The 16,431-nt window shown below is 43.0% G+C and overlaps 1 pseudogene; it reads right to left on the bottom strand.

Annotated features, from left to right (window-relative positions):
• The window catches only part of LOC118618532, a 128,806-nt pseudogene extending 112,759 nt beyond the window's left edge, over positions 1-16,047 (bottom strand).
• Positions 16,048-16,431: the final 384 nt, after the last annotated feature.

Raw genomic sequence — 16,431 nt, 5'->3', positions numbered from 1 at the left:
AGACACATCAATTGGTTGCTTTCCACATGACCTGGACCAGGACCAGGGACAGAATCCAAACCGAGGTACTTGCCCTTGACTGGAATTGAACCTGTGACTCTTTGGTCTGTGGGCCAGTGCTCTAACTGCTGAGCCAAGCTGGCCAGGGCAAAACTAAAGTATTTAATATTAACTGATTAAGAATGATAAGGTCCAAATCGAGTTTCCATATTAGAGATTCTGGCCTCATTAAGCTCAGAAAGCTTCTCCAGCTGCAAAAATTGACCTTTTCAGTCTCACAGGGTATCTATTGGTTTGACAAGAAAAAAGAGAAAAGACATGAAGATTGGGGAACCATTGTAACCTATATAAGATAAGGTCTACCATGTCTTCTACCTATAGTTTTTCCTGTATGGTGTTATATTCAAGAAAATAATAATCCATCAGCCAAACCACATCTACAATGCAAGTAGAATCTTTCCAGAAATCTCTCTCTCTCTCTCTCTTTTTATTTTTAAGGCTAATCTCACTTTGTTTTTTCATATTTTTTTCTTTATTGATTTTTAGAGAAAGAGGGAGAGAGAGATAGAAACATTGATGAGAGAGAACATCGATTGGCCACTTCCAGCATGCCCCCCCACTGGGGATTTGGGCCACAACCTGAGTATGTGCCCTGACCCAGAATCAAACTGGTAACCTCTTGGTGCACCGGTTGATACTCAACCACTGAGCCACACTGGCCAGGCCAGAAACCTCTTGAAAGGGGATTTCATTAGTGCGTTTGAACTTTAAGGACACCTCTAACTCCTGTTTGCTAATATTTGTTCTTTTATTTTTTTATTTTTTGTTTTTTTCAATATTTCACATCTATAGTAGCTTTCCCAATGTCTTCTCACTTCTCCCTCTCTTAAAACTTTCCTAACTATCCATCCACCCAGACCCATTGCACTTCAGAAACTTCATCACCAACCTTTTCCCTCCCTGGATTTGCTCTTTCTAAGTCCTAAGATAAGAGTGTTCCTCTCTCTCCAGCGTGGACCAGTCCAGCAGGACCTGGCCCACAGTCGTGTCACTCTGGCCAGTGACTTGATTCATACCAGGATCTCGGGGCAAATCTAGAATTATTCCATCCAGAATTTTTCCAACCAGGAGAAAGAGGGCAGATGTGCATTCTCCCACATCATCTGTACTTGGTTTTGTTACTTATTGCCACATCATTAACCCAAGAACTAATTCCTTTTATTTTACAGAAAAGGACCGGGGCAGTAATTAGTAACATTCTAGAGTTTATTGATTAAGAAAATAGAAAATGGCAAAAAAAGCTACTGTGAAATCACTAAACTTTTTATTCAACTGGACTAGCATCTACATTCAATTAAAACACACACACATACAGTCATGTGCCACATAACATTCTGGTCAACAATGAACTTCATATACAAGAATGGCCTACCATATAGCCTTGTTGTGTAGTAGGATATACCATCTAGGTTTGTGTAAGTGCGCTCTATGATGTTCTCACAGGGATGAAATCACTTTACGATGCATTTCTCAGAATGTATCCCTGTCATTCAGCAGCACATGAATACACACACACACACACACACACACACACACACACACACACATATTTGAACTCCCTGTAATACATGCCTGGCTCCTCCAATCCTGCTAAGAGTGTGAATCCTCCCATGGCCCATTTACGGCAATCCCCTCTCCACAGCCCACAGGCTAGAACCCATAAATGTCTGTCATTTAATTAACTTAGTTAATACTTATCACATATCACCAACATTTTAAAACGTAACCTTACCATATTACTTTTCATGAAATCTCCAGTCTTTGAAGTTAGGAGCTAATAAAGCTCATCTTAGTCCTAAATATGTCATCATTTGGGGACTCTTGGAGGGACAGACTCTAAACAAGTATCTTTGACATGTATCTGACATTTTGCTCTGTGGAAAACTCCCAAATTCTTACACTGGGAGTCAGCTGTGAGCCAGTACTTGTGAATGCTAATTGTACACATGAATGGAGAATGTGGATGACACTGGCTTCCTAACCTGCAGCTTTGTTTCATAATCCCTGGTTCGCCAGCTGGGACTTTGATGGGGCATTTTACAGAGCAGCCTTTGCTACCCTCATGAAACATTATAATCACATAAAATGTTACACTGTAGGATTGTAAGTAAAAAGAGCCTACTCTTGGCATCTGTGCCTTAATCACCTCTTTTCATCGCTTCACTGCCCACTTAAGAGTCCTTGGAAGGCTTCCTTCCACATGAATAGGGGTGTGGAGTTTAATCAGGCATGCCTGGCAAAGACACCCTCATTTCCAATTCCAGTTCCAATTCCAGTTCAACAGCTCAGCAAAGGTGGTGTCGAGAAGTTCCCTCAACTTCCCTGTGAGTGCTCTTATTCAATCAGCATTTCCTCAGCCTCCAGAGCAGTCATTTCCCTCTTCTAAGTATGGGACACTCTCCAAGGCCTGTTGTGGATGCTCAAACCACCTTACCCACAACCCAGTCAAACTGGAGCCAAGGAACCAACCCACAGTGACCACTGATCATGCTCTGAGTTCTACCAAGGAGATCCTTGACACCAGAAAAATACCCTAGATCCCACCTTGGAGAGATATTAGGAATGTACCTGGGACAAATATCACAGTCAACCACAGTGCCTATAAACAAAATAAATTCCCTGGTGTCTCTAGGTTTCCATGCTGACTATAATCCCCATGCACACAGTGTACACTTTCCTCCACTGTCAGAAGTCAGCAACTAGCTAGTTTCTCCCAAGTTTCTGGTGAATGGAACAGCAATTTGTAGCATGAGTGCAAATCAACCCATTGGTGTGGTGAGGTAGCACCAGGGTCAACTTTGAGCACCAATTTCTGCAGAAAATAGCAAATAGACTCACTCAAAGATGATGGGCTGATGTTACTGGATTCAGGAACTACCTCTGCCTGCCCTGCTCCTGCCAGAGGCGTCTGATGGCCTTTGCGGGGTGCTGCTCTAGTGTCAGGCAGTAAGGTGGCTGTGTAGCTGGGATGAAGAGCCAAGCATGCACTGCTGATGTAAATAATATTAATAATGTAACCAGGGTCCTCTTGATTCAAAAAAGACCATGATTTCTTTGTGTTGATGCCTGTGATTTTGACAGATACCTGAAAAAGCAAAAGTCAACCAACAGAGGAAGGAGAGGGAAGGAACACAACTCCTTCCCTTGTTCATGAAGTCTAGACACCCTGCTGTTCTACCAGGTTCTCAAAGGCTCAAATGCTAAATGACACGGCACATTGTCCTTAATCACCAAATCTGCTACACATTCCAATCACCTGGGAGCTTCCTGTATCCCAACTCTCAGCCCACCCAACTGCAGTCAAATGGTTGAGAAAATAGCCAGACATCAGTAGTTCACAAAGACCCACAATATGGGTGAACTTAAAGTCAGAGGAAGACAAATATCATATGATTTCACTTACATGTGGAAGCTAAAAACAAAACAAAAAGACAAAACAAAACTAAGTGAACAAACAAAACAAAAACAAACTCATAGAGAATAAATTGATAGCTGCCAGACGTGAGGGGGGCGGGTAGGAAGGTGGGTATAAAAGATGAAAGCAATTAAGTAGTACAAAATTGCCAGTTATAAAAACAGTCACAGGGATGTAAAGTACAGCACAGGGAATATAGTCAATAATATTGTAATAATTCTCTATGATGTTAGGTGGGTACTAGACTTGTCAGGGTGATCACTTTATAAGTTATATAAATGTCTAATTACTATGTCGTATACCTGAAATTCATATAATATTGTATGTCAGCTATAATATAAAATTTTTAAAAATTTAAACAAATAAAGATTCCCAAGGTACTTCAATGTGCATCAGTTTGGGAACCACCAGAAAAGGGGTTATGAACATAGACCCTAGGATCAGACCTGGATTTAAATCCTGACTCCACAGTTTACCAGCTGTGTCTCTTTGGGCAAGCTGTGTGTGCTTCAACATTCTCATTTATAAAAGGTAGCATCTTACAAATAATACTAGTATTTACCTCACAAGGTTTCTATGAAAATTAAATGATGTATTATTTGTAAAGTGCTTAGATCAGTTCCTGGTACTGTGCTAAGAGCTTTAAAATTTTGTTAAAAAGAAAAATACACAAGCAAAATTTACTCTTGCTTCAGGGCCTTTGCTCTTGCTGTTCTTTTTGTCTGTTCTTCACCTTCCTTGAAGGTTATGGCCAATAGGTAGCCCACCCAACCTGGGTACACTTTATCTTAGTAACCTCTTTTATTCTTGTGACTTTAGGTGTGCATTTATTGAATGTATTTTAGTTGTCTCCTCCTAGAATGTAAACCCAGGGAGAGCAGGATCTGCCTTATCTCTAGAATAGCACCTGAGTAAATGGGTGTCAGAATGGGAACATGGGGTAATCTTATTTCTTGGTAATGTGAAGGGTAGCCATTAAAAGAAAGACATCCAGACTCTTGGAGAGAGACTCTTCCATGGGCGCTCAACTGTTCATGATTCAGATACAGCCTTTGGGTTTACTGTGGGTGAGCCATCATGGCTTAACCTTTACATAATAAGAACCTTGCCTGTAAACAAGACTAATGGCCTCTCCCTGAAAATCTAGACCTGATGAGATTGCACGCCAGATAATTACCTCATTTGAATTTTCTCATTTCATTTCAGTAAATAGTTCATATTTATTTTATTTAATTTAAAGCTTACCTATTTTCATTATTATAAATTGCTGCCCACTCCAGGGTCTCCAGTTCTCACTCACTATGTGGACATAAGAAAATAATCTGCATGAGTTTAAAACCGGATGAAATACAAGAGGACTGTGCCAAAGGTGGTGAAGAGATTCCAAAGTACCAGAGTAGTCTGCATATCTCATTAGGATTCAACATTTCTATTTCTGTTAATCATCCTGTAGGTATGTCCATTTTATGGAAGATGATAAACCCTAACCTGGAACCCCTATGTCATCCTGAAGGTGATTGGAATTACAAAGTTACCTCCCTTTACAGTGGGATGTACTGTGGACTCCTGTAGACTAGAGCCCCTGTTCCTGCACATTTTGGACCACACTTGCAAAGTTGCTGACTATGAAGTTGGTACCAGAGAACCTAAGTCAGCTGAAGGTCCACTAGACATGAGACAAAGACTCTCTGAGTGTAAATCTATGAGATTTCACTGAATTATTCAAATACTGATTTATGGTAATGTTTTGGGAATAAGAATGTAACTTACTTTGAACTTTTATCTCAAAATGAGAGGCAATATCGTCCATATAGGTGGGTCTCTTCTCAAAGATTTGTAACAGGCTTGACTGAATTAATCAGAAGAAACTCTACAGAGGGTCCACAGGTCACAGTACAGGCTTTTCCAGCTCTGCCCGTCTATACCTCCTCCACCTTCAGACTCAAGAACATGGAGAGTCTTGGACCCTCAGCCATCAAGGTAAGGCTCCTGGAAACTCACAATTTGGTTCTAAGTCAAGCTGCTCATGAATAACATTCAACAGGGGCTGCAAACCAAAATGTGTTCTGGGTGGATGCCACAATGACTAAAAACTTGCCAGAGCATTACATTTTGAAGTTTTTTGTTAACCAACATTTTTCTGTAGAAGATGAACTCTCTCTCCCTCTGGCCCTTTTCCCTTCCCTCACATGGCTACTGTGTGGCCTCATTTCAGTCTTGGACATTTACATGAGGGCTTCTCAAAATCTGATATGCACACAAATTACCTGGGGATGTTTTAAAATGTTCATTCTGATTTAGTAGGTCGGAGACAGTGCCCAAGCCATTGCATTCCTAACAGGTGCCAGGAGGCTCCATGCTGCTGACCTGGAACCAGACACTGAAGAGCAAAGATCTCCAGTTTTTGTGTTTTCTCTCCTCAAAGCCATCAACATCACTTTCGTTGAGAGTGACTTTTGACCAAGAAGGTTTAGCTGAAAGGGAAGGCTCAGTATGTTTCCATTGGTACATTGCCATTTTACAAGACAAAGAATGCTCTGCCAAAGGAATGGTGGTGTTCTGGTGGAATTTGGTGTGGGAGGTGGTTGGAGTGGACCCTACAGACATCCTTCTCAAACCATCTAAAATCCTGACCATTGTCTATACAGGCCTACCTCAAACATACTGCAGGTTCCATTCCAGAGCACTGCAATAAAGAAGTATCACAATAGCCCTGGCTGGAGTTGCTCAGTGGTTAGAACATTGGCCACACAAAAAATGGGGGTCATGAGTTTGATTCCTGGGCAAGAACATGCTGTATCTGGGATGCAGGTTTGATCCCAGCCCCAGTCAGGGCACATGCAGGAGACAACCAATCGATGTGTCTCTGTCACACCAATGTCTCTCTCTTTCTCTTGCTCTCTCTCTCTCTTTCTCTCCCCACTCCCTTCCTCTCTTCCACTCTCTCTAAAAATCAATAGAAGATATCCTTGGGTGAAGATTAAGAACAACAAAAACGTAAGTATCACAATAAAGCAAGTTGTAATTTTTTTGCTGGTTGAGGGTCTTGCCTTCAGTTTGTAAAAAACACCACATCTTGAAGTGCAATAAAGCAAAGCACAATAAACAAACTATGGCTGTATTGTGAAGTCCCACTTACATTGATCAAATCCTAGGCATGAAGCCAGTGCCAAACACATACATCTTTGTGGCTGAAGCAGACACAAAGGTGAGGTAAGGACCCCAGTGTGATAGGAACCAAGGTCTCTCTCCCTCCACACAACCAACTCTCTGCATCTGTGCTGCTGGTTTCTTCTACATCAGGACCTCAGACCAGGAAGATAGGCATGGTCACCACTTCTACAGGCTCAGCTGATCATAAATTCTGCTTGAAGACCTGTTCCTTATAGAGACATCACCAGCGGAAAAGGCAGCAGGTGGAGGGAAGTGGTTTAAACCAACACTTTGCTTTGTCATCCAGAACAGCTGAATGGGGAGTAGGGAACAGGAGCGAAGCTCCCCTACCGCTTTTTCTCCTTTGTTCTTCTTAGGATTATTTTATTTATAGCTAGGAAAAAATAATTACCTACAGCTGTATTTCTCAATTGCAGGGCACTTATGGCAGCATTTCCACCCACCAGGTCACTCATCCCTGAGCACTCCTCTGGGAGGAACTTCCCGGTCCCCTTCTCTGCAGCCCCATGGCCTCCTCGTCCAGCCTTGAGAGGACTCAGGCTACCAGCCAGTGACCTTCCACACAGAACTTCTCTTTGACTTGTCTAGGATCATTAGCTTAATTTCTTATCTCATTCAATTACCAGATGAATAGATTTGAAGACAAATAGCTCCCCTCTGGATCCTTCTTTAGAGTTATGAGAATTATGATTAATTTAGCAGATTGCTTAGTAGCTAGAGCTCCAAACTGACTCAGGTCAAAATCCTAGTCTGTGTCCTTTGACTATGATTTCTTCATCTGTACAGCGTGGACAATAATAGTACCAGCCTCACTGGTGCAAGACTAAATGAAGGCATGCAAAGTATCTACTCGCATGTTTGAGCAGAAGTATTCAACAAATGGTAGCAATTACTAGATGGGTGGTGGTGAGGTAGGGTTAACAGGAACTATAGAATTAAAGCTGGAGGCATCCCTGGAGGTCACCTAGGCCAGTGTATTGCAAGGTTTATAGAGTGTATCACCTGAAGAGCACAGATTGCTGGGCTCCACCCAAGATGACAGGATTCAGTAGGTCAAGGGTAAAGCCCATGAATTTGCATATTTAACAAGCTCTCAGGGTATGCTTTTAGTACCAGGTAGCTAAACTAACCCCTATTCTGACACGAACTCCCTAAGCCCACCCTCCTATTCCTATAAAATGTCTTGTAAGCTCTGTTGGGCAACTCCTATGATGGTGAATGAAAGGAAACGAATCCTTGCTAGTAATAGATCATGAATCATGAACTTCAAATATATTGCTTTATCCTCACAACAATTTATGGAGTTACTTAATAGTTGTTTCTTTTTCTTTTTTGTTATTTTGTTTTGTTTCCTTTGTTTGCTTTTTAAAATGATGAAACTGAGGCTAAAGATGACTAAGATGCCCACAGTAGACAGTAAGCACACAGTAAGCAATTGAAGAGGCAGGATTTGAACCCAGTCTCTGATACCTGCATTCTTGTGTCAGTAGTGTTTCGTTTGTAGTTGGGAGACCCTACCTCACAACACATTTAATTGTTGGGCAGCTCTTAAAAGCTGGAATATGTTTTTTTTGTTTGTTTATTTGTGTGTGTTTTTTGTTGTTGTTGTTGTTGTTGTTATTAATACTCACCCAAGGCTATTTTCACATTGATTTGTGGATAAAAGAGAAGGGAGGGAGGGGGAGAGAGAGAGAAACAGTGATGTGAGAGAGACATGTCAATTGGTTGCCTCCCACCTGGCCAGGGCTGGGGATTGAATTTATAAGCCAGGTACATGCCCTTGACCAGGAATCGGACCCAAGATCTTTTAGTTTGCAGAACAGTGTTCTATTTGCTAAGCCAAACCAGCAGGGCATGTTTTTGTTTTTGTTTTTGTTTTAATCCTCACCTGAGGATATTTTTCCATTTATCTTCAGATATAGTGGGAGGGAGAGGGAGAGAGATAGAGAAATATTGATGTAAGAGGGACACATTGACTGGTTGCCTCCTTCATGACCCCGACCAGGGCCAGGGAAGAACTGCAACCGAAGTATGTGCCCTTGATCAGTATCGAACCCAAGACTCAATCCGTGGGCTGATGGTCCAACCACTGAGCCAAACCAGCTAGGGCTGTTTTTGTTTTTATACTGAGCTACAATCTGCCTGTATCGATTCCCTGGTTTTAGTCATGGTTTCTGAATCTTCACTAGGATTGAAAAGGACTTACTATCGTTTGGGTAGAAAGAGGATAATCATTTCCTTTATTGCAAATTTGATAATGGTTAAGTGCCTAGTTCTCAACCCAGGGTTCCTGAGGTTAAATCCGCACTCTCACACTTCTCAGCTGTGTGACTTTGGGCAAGTTTCTAACTTCTCTGTGCCTCCATTTTCTGAAACCCATAGCATGGGAACAGTATTCGTGCCTTCATCAAAGTGTTCAGAGAAGAGGACAGTTTAAGGTATGCACAGAATCACACGAAAAGTTTAGCTTTTATTATTTCAATCCCCAAAGCCTCTGTGAAGTCTTCATGAAGTCCATTCTAACTAAGGTCTTAATAATGGGGGGAACCAGACTTTTTTCTCCTCTTTATGATATGACTACAGTGCATTTACGGTGCTTGCTGGTGATTAGAGGTGCTGGATGGAAAGACTATCAAGAGCAGCTGTGTTTTTCATCAACAAGTGGCCCCTGAATTAAACCAACAAAGTTGTTATATAGTCACTTTATTTTTTGTAGAGGTGATTCTGCTTTTTGTTTTTGAATGGAGGGAGATGGAATCTTCAAGGTGCTGAAGAAGACTGCCCATGCCTGTCCCAGCCAGACCTAACTGCTGGAGAGCCAAAGACAGGAAGATAAAAATACCTAACAAGCCAAGGCTGGAGGTTTTTAGTGCTTCTCAAAAATCACTCTTGAAGTTAAAGAAGTAATATAAATGATGAGGCAAAAAAAAACACAAATATTATTTATACTTCCTGCCTTAGATTGATTAAAACACACACACACACACACACACACACACACACACACACAGCCTGAATTCTACTCCATTTCTTGTATGCTTGCCCTTGGGAATGTGACTTTTCTGCTCCTCCCATCAAAGGGTGGAGTCTATTTCCTCAACTCTTAAATCTAGGTTTGGCCATGTGACTTGTTTTGGCTAAAAGACTAGAGCAGAAGTGATACTTTGCTGGTACCACACCTGGGTGAAGAGGTCTTGCAATCTTACTAGAGCTTGGCCCTCACCTCATGAATAAACCCCGGCTAGCTGGCTAGGTGAGACACCTGGCCCAGCGACCCCCTTGCCCCACATAAGTGAGAGAAGCCACACAAGACCAGTCAGCCCCCATTTGTTCTATCAGATGATCACAGACTCATGAGCAAGCCCAGTCAAGATCAGCCAGATCTGGTCTGGAACAGCAGAACCACCCAGCTGAACCACAGACTCATAAAAAATAATAAGGCTTATCGTTTTATCCCTCTAAGTTTTGAGATTTTCTTTTTTCACAGCAATAACTAACTGATATACCCCTGCTGAAATTAATAGAAATAAAGCAGCAACAACCATATTAAAATCACTACTACTTGCATAGTTGGAACTAAAGGAAACTGTTATTTCAGCCATTTTTGCCTTACAAAAATAGCAATTTCACGTCAACCAACTTAACATTCTTAAGTACTTTTCACACGTCAAACACTATTTTATATGGATCATCTTATTTAACCTTTACAGGTACTCTGTAAAGTAGACACTATCATCTTCATTTTACCAATGAGGAAATACAGATTTGAAAAATATCTGTTGAAGGAATGAATAAAAGAAAGGGAAACATTTCTCAAAGCCACATGGCCAATATCTCGTAGGACAGAAATCTGAGCTTAAATTGGCTTGATCCCTCTGCCAATGTACTTTCCACTATGGGAAGCAGACAGTAATGACATTTATCAAGTATTCACTAGGCGTCATGCTGTTCTACGACCTTTACACGCCTTATCTCATTTAATCATCACATATAATCCCATGAGGTTGGTGTGATTTATTCATGGGAAAGCCAAAATACTCCAATGCTCAGTAATTTAACCAAGGCAATACAGAAAGTAAATTGCCAGGCCAGAATTTGAACACAGGCAATACTCCAGAAACTGCAGTCAATTATAGACGGCACCTTTCAGAGAACTGAGCAAAGAGAAATGGAAGGAAAGACTGAAGTTTTCCATAAGCAGAACCCTAACAAATGTTTTTCATCTCTAAATGCAAGTCTCTATTAACCCAGATTCAATGTGTAAAAAAAACCTTGGTTTTATAAAGGCTCTTCCTTCCTAAGGGGTATATGTAGCCTTTTCTCATCTATCTCTGCATTACTACATGTCAGCTTTTGGAAAACCAGGTTAACCTCCTATGGAGACAAGACAGGTGACAGTTCTGTGAGGTCCTTGGAGAAGCCCCACATTCTCTACAGAAGCAGATCACTGCAGCCTGAGATTTCCATCATTATCACACCTCTGCATTAAGGCATTATCACCTGAAAGCCCTTGTAAAAATGCAAATGTGTTGCCTGTGAAGATTAATATTATGCAAATTTAAATTAGGGTACACAAATTTAGGGGCAAACAGAAACCAACATATAAAGAAAACAATGAGCCTGGCCCGTGTGGCTCAGTGGTTGAGCATTGACCCATGCACCAAGAGGTCCCTGGTTTAATTCCTGGTCAGAGCACATGCCCAGTTTGTGGGCCCAATTCCCAGTGGGGGGCATGCAGGAGGTGGCCAATTGATGTTCTCTCTCATCGATGTGCCTATCTCTCCTTTTCCTTCCCTCTCTCTCTAAATATCAATAAAGAAAAAAAATTTTTTAAACAAGCAAACAAAAAAGAAAACAATGGAAGTGGGCCTGGTGTAATATGAGAGGGGGTGGTGGGGACTGTGGCAAATAGAACAGTATGTTTTCCCTTTAAAGGGGGATTCTGGTACTAACGTCAACAGAGTTGATGCCATTGACAATGACAAATGTTTTTATTTTACAAAAGAAGACAAAACATCTAGACTATTTTGGGGGTAATTTTCCCTTTAAGATATTACCAGGCAAAATAAAACTGGTCTGTAGGCTAGAATCAATGTGTAGGAGGCCAATTAGAAACCTGCTGCTTAGATCATTGTATCACTTCCTTAAAGCAGAGCTACTCCAAGTGAGGTCCCTGCACCAGGGACATCAACATCACCTAGGAGCTGGTTAGAAATGCAAAACCTTAGGCCCCACCCCAGATGTCCTAAATCCAAACATCTGGGAGTACGATTCCAGTTTCTGGGTTTAACAAGACCTTCAGGTGATTCTCTTACACACCAAGGTATGAGTGGTCCAGTTGCAAGAAGAACCAGATATGTGCAAGGAGTCAAGGACAGGGTCTGAGATGATAGGACAGAAAATCTCCAGTCCTCAGTGTCAAGGAGAAGAAAAAGCAGGGTGCTGACAATACCTGAAAAGGCACCCTCGGAGCTCTGCACGTAGGACTGTCACATGTGGAGCCCAAAGGGGCCTTGCACAGACTCTCAGTTGCTCCTCCTCTAAAACCAAGGAACCAGACTTCTGAGCCTGGTCGCTCCTCTCCTCCAAAACCCAGGAAAGTGACACAGTGTTCCCATATTCACAGAGCATCGTCAGCACTAAATCTGTCCTGAAGCATGTTTCCAAAGTCTTCCCTGTTCTCAACTAATTAGTCAAAGGCTTCCATCTGCCTAGAGGCTCACTGCACTTTTCATGTTAATTTTTTATGCAAATACGGTGATTCAGGGGAGCAATGAAGTCAAATACAGTGTTAGGCACCTCATCTCTGACAAATTAGGATACATCCTTAATGTGCACACCATCTACAAAATCTCCAGAAAGTCCAGCCAGTGTGGCTCAGTGGTTGAGCACTGACCCATGCACCAAGAGGTTACCGGTTTGATTCCCGGTCAGGACACATGCCCAGGCTGTGGACCAGATCCCCAGTGGGGGACATGCAGGAGGCGGCCAATTGATGTTCTCTCTCATCAATGTTTCTATCTCTCTCTCCCTCTCCATTCCTCTCTCTCTCTCAAATCAATAAAGAAAAAAATAAAAGAAATCTCCAGAAAGGTCATGTTAAACTAAACTTTTATATTTGGACTCTTCCAAAGCTTAAAAATAACTTTACTGAAAGTCATTAGATATATCCGAGATATGTGTAAGCTATTGACCTAACCTCCCTCCTGGGCTCTTCCCTGTATAAGAAGCTGGTCACCAAGCCAATCATTTAAAGCACAGTTCAATTAATTTCCCCCTACTTCTTCTTCTATTCCCCTTCCTTTTTGGCTTAGCTATGTAATTCTATTTTATTCATTCCTTCTTTACATTATTTCATGCCCTCTTTTTAAAGAAGCTGAGTTATCTTTCTAGAACAAATGCCATTGTAGCAGTGACCTCGAGGATGAGAAGGCAGCAGATTCAAACCCAGTAGCAGGGCAAAATGCTGAGGACAATTTGAAAGAGAGGGTCAGTGGTCTAGTATCAATGCAGTAATAACTAGAGAGGCACTCGCCACGTTGCCTCCTTCCAGCAGCACTCTCTGGTGTCTCACGAAGTACAGCGCCACCACAAGGGAGAGTAAACTACAAACTGGTGAGAGGCCAATTCCGATTCCAGGACTGACCCCACATTCAGATGTTTGTTGGGATAGCAGTTAGACTGGGGGTTAGATAATTTCCTTCCCCCTGTGGTAGATAGCTTCTGCTAAATAAAAAGAATGCCAACACTCAATGGTTTAAATTAACAACCATTTACTTAGCTAACAGTTCTGTGGGTCTGCCCCATGATTCTTCTGATCTGGGCTGGGCTCCTTCATGTGCTCAGCTGGTGGGTTGCCTAGGGACTCATGGGGCTGGGATAGCCTCACTTTCTGAGGGCCATAGCTGCCTACACGGATCCTCGCTTATGGGGAGACCCATAAAGATGGTATAAGATGCCCTAACCAACTTTCCAAGGATCCCTTCTGCTGACTGCTTGTGCCCATCCCCCAGGTTAGCAGTGTTCTGCTGCTAAGGAGTGGCCCCTGCAACCTTTCCCCGGGGGGGTTACCCTTGGGCACCTGAAGCTTCCTCACCAGCTGGAAAGTGATGTTATGATGCCCTCCTGGCTGGGTTCTAACCAAGAATATAAAAACCAAGCTCCTTTACTTCAATGGAGATGAACTCGGGGACATAAAACACATCACCTCGGATGGCCCAGCCTTTTTCTACAGGTGAAAAGACAAATACACAAAGAAGTGAAGCAACTCATTGGAAGTCACACAGTCCCAGAGGACAGAAAAACTCCAGGGCTCCTTGCGTCTGGGTCACATTTAATTATGTCACTAGACCGGAGACGCTCACTGGATTCCCCTGGGAGTTCACAGCCCTGAGAGGGAAGACTGTTGAGCAGAGGAAAGAGCAGTGGTCTGCACCCTGGGAAACTCGGGCTTCAGAACAGGCCCTTGTGAACCTCTGCTCCCTGCCCTCTTCGGGGGCCCTTCCTTCTCCTCCTCACTCCCCATCCTGCCCTCCTCCCAGCCCCTCTCCATCTTCCTTCTCTTTCCTTTGCACTCCTCTCTTTCACTCCCTGTCTCCTCCCCTTCCTCCTCCTCTTCATTCCCCATCTCTTCCCCTTTCTCCAACTCATCCTCTTCCTCAGCATCTTCATGATTGCCACCATCTTCTACAAGGCCCCTTCCCTCGGAAGAATTTTCCTTCCACTCATTTCTGTTTAATTTCACAGGTAAAGACTTGGAAGCCAGCGCTTAGGCTCAGCACACCAATGGGCAGGGGCGCTGTGGGCCAGCGCGGCAAGGCAGTGCCTCCGCAGGAGGGCCCTCTGGAGCCCCAGGAGCTGGCACCCGGCGGCAGCCTTTCTCCACCAGAGGAGTTTTGTTAACGGTGCAGCTCGCAGATCTGGGAGGCTTGATTCATCGAGTAGGGAGATCGACGTGAAAATACTGTCAAGCCTCTGGAACTAGGAAGATATTTAGATCACTCCACTCACGTACATCATCACATTTATGAAAGGAAAAGGAAGTCGGTGGGTTATAAATCAGAAAAACCTGGAAGAAAAAACTCCATCTTTTCCAAACTTGACCTTTTATAAACTTCTTTTCAAAAGGCTGAGCTCAACTGTAAATGCCTTTGTTTGTTGAGTGTGCCTTAATTTCTGGCTCCCAAACAGCCCTTTGTCAAAGGGGCAGCTTTCAGAAATCCCACGTGAGCTTCTCCATGTTTCTGCCCCTCCCTGAGACGCCACCTAGGGCAATCTCCAGGTTCAACACTCACACTAAGTAAGAGCTGAAGGAAGTCAGAGAAATCACTGTGTCTCTCCATCTTTCTGTAGTTAAAACTGAGAGGCCAGGGTTCCACAGAGAATCCAAGAAATAAACTAAGGGTCAGCCCTGGTCTGAGAGTCAAGTTTACAAAAAGTTTTGTTTTTTTGTTTTTTTGTGTGTGTGACCTCAGGCCGTCCCTATATCCTTCAGGCCTCAGAATGGTTGATTATAAGATGGGCACAGTTATTCATGCTTCCCCATATCCACACCCTTTGCGTGTGGCTCTGCTGCAGTCCCCATGGAGAGGAACAGTCTGTTTCCAGGCCCCTTAATCTGGGCTGGCCTCGGGATTGGCTTTGGCCAACAGAATGCAGCCCCAGTGACAGTGAGCCAGCTCTGAGATGAAGCCTCGGGAGCTTTGCACACTATGGCTCCCTTTCTTGGAACCCTGTCCAACCATCGTGCACAAAAAAAGCTCAGGCAAGCCTTTGAGAGAACGAAGCATCACAAAGAGCGGAGATGAGCCCTCCCAGCTGGCACCATCCTAGACCGGCCAGTTCCCAGCTGAGCAGGCACTGCCCACAAACGTACAAATTTAGCCTAGGAGACAATAAAAACTGTCCAGCTATGCCCATGCCAAATGTGTGACGCATGGTATCATGAACTAAATAAGTGATTGTTATTTCAAGCCACTATCTGGGGGTGGTTTGTTATGCCACCAAATTTAACTGACTCACTTGGTTTCTTCATCTGCACAGTAAGGGCTGGGGCATAAAGATCTCGTTCTTTAGGTGCTTTTCAAAATAACAAGTCCACAAAAGGTTAAGGCCTAAAGCGGAATTGTCCAATAGGATACCCACTAGTCACAATTTCAACTTAATGAGTTAAAATTAAATAAAAGTAAAAATTCAGTTCTTTAGTCACACTAGGCACATTTCAAGTGCTTAATAGTCACATGTGGCTGGTGGCCACTGTCTAGGACAGCATGTGCAGAACATTTCTGTAGTCACAGGAAGACACCGTGGCTGGTGCTGGCCTGGAGTCTCCGTGGAGAAAGCATCTGTCCTCCTGCCTCACCGTCTCTGCACTCACCCCCCAGCACATTCTGCTCCATGGTGACTATTCTCATATCTCCTTGAAATGTTCAAATCTATATAACTCTTCTGCTTTCCCAAAAATCTCTAAGTCATCAAGGAGTCTTTGAATCGACTGCAAACAAGTTCAGTTCAGCAGGCAGGGAAGCCCTTAACAAGGTAGGAAAGTCCTCAGATGGGTGGAAGTTTTCCCTCCTTCAGGGCACTGCCCTAGTTTTTATTTTAAGCATCTCTTTTCCATGTTGATAAGGTTGATAGCTGACTTAATCTGTATTCAACTCTTAAAGAGGATTGACGATTGATTTTTTTTTCCTACGTATGTACGTAGGAGGTTTCCTCCCAATTCTCTTTCTACTCTTATCCCCTCTCCAATGCCCAGGGCTTTCATTGACTTCAAAGAACTG

Source organism: Molossus molossus, unplaced genomic scaffold (genome assembly GCF_014108415.1).
Source record: "Molossus molossus isolate mMolMol1 unplaced genomic scaffold, mMolMol1.p scaffold_m16_p_6, whole genome shotgun sequence".
NCBI classification, from domain to species: Eukaryota; Metazoa; Chordata; class Mammalia; order Chiroptera; family Molossidae; genus Molossus; species Molossus molossus.
The sequence above is the reverse complement of the archived record's forward strand: the minus strand, read 5'-3'. Positions and strand labels throughout refer to the sequence as shown.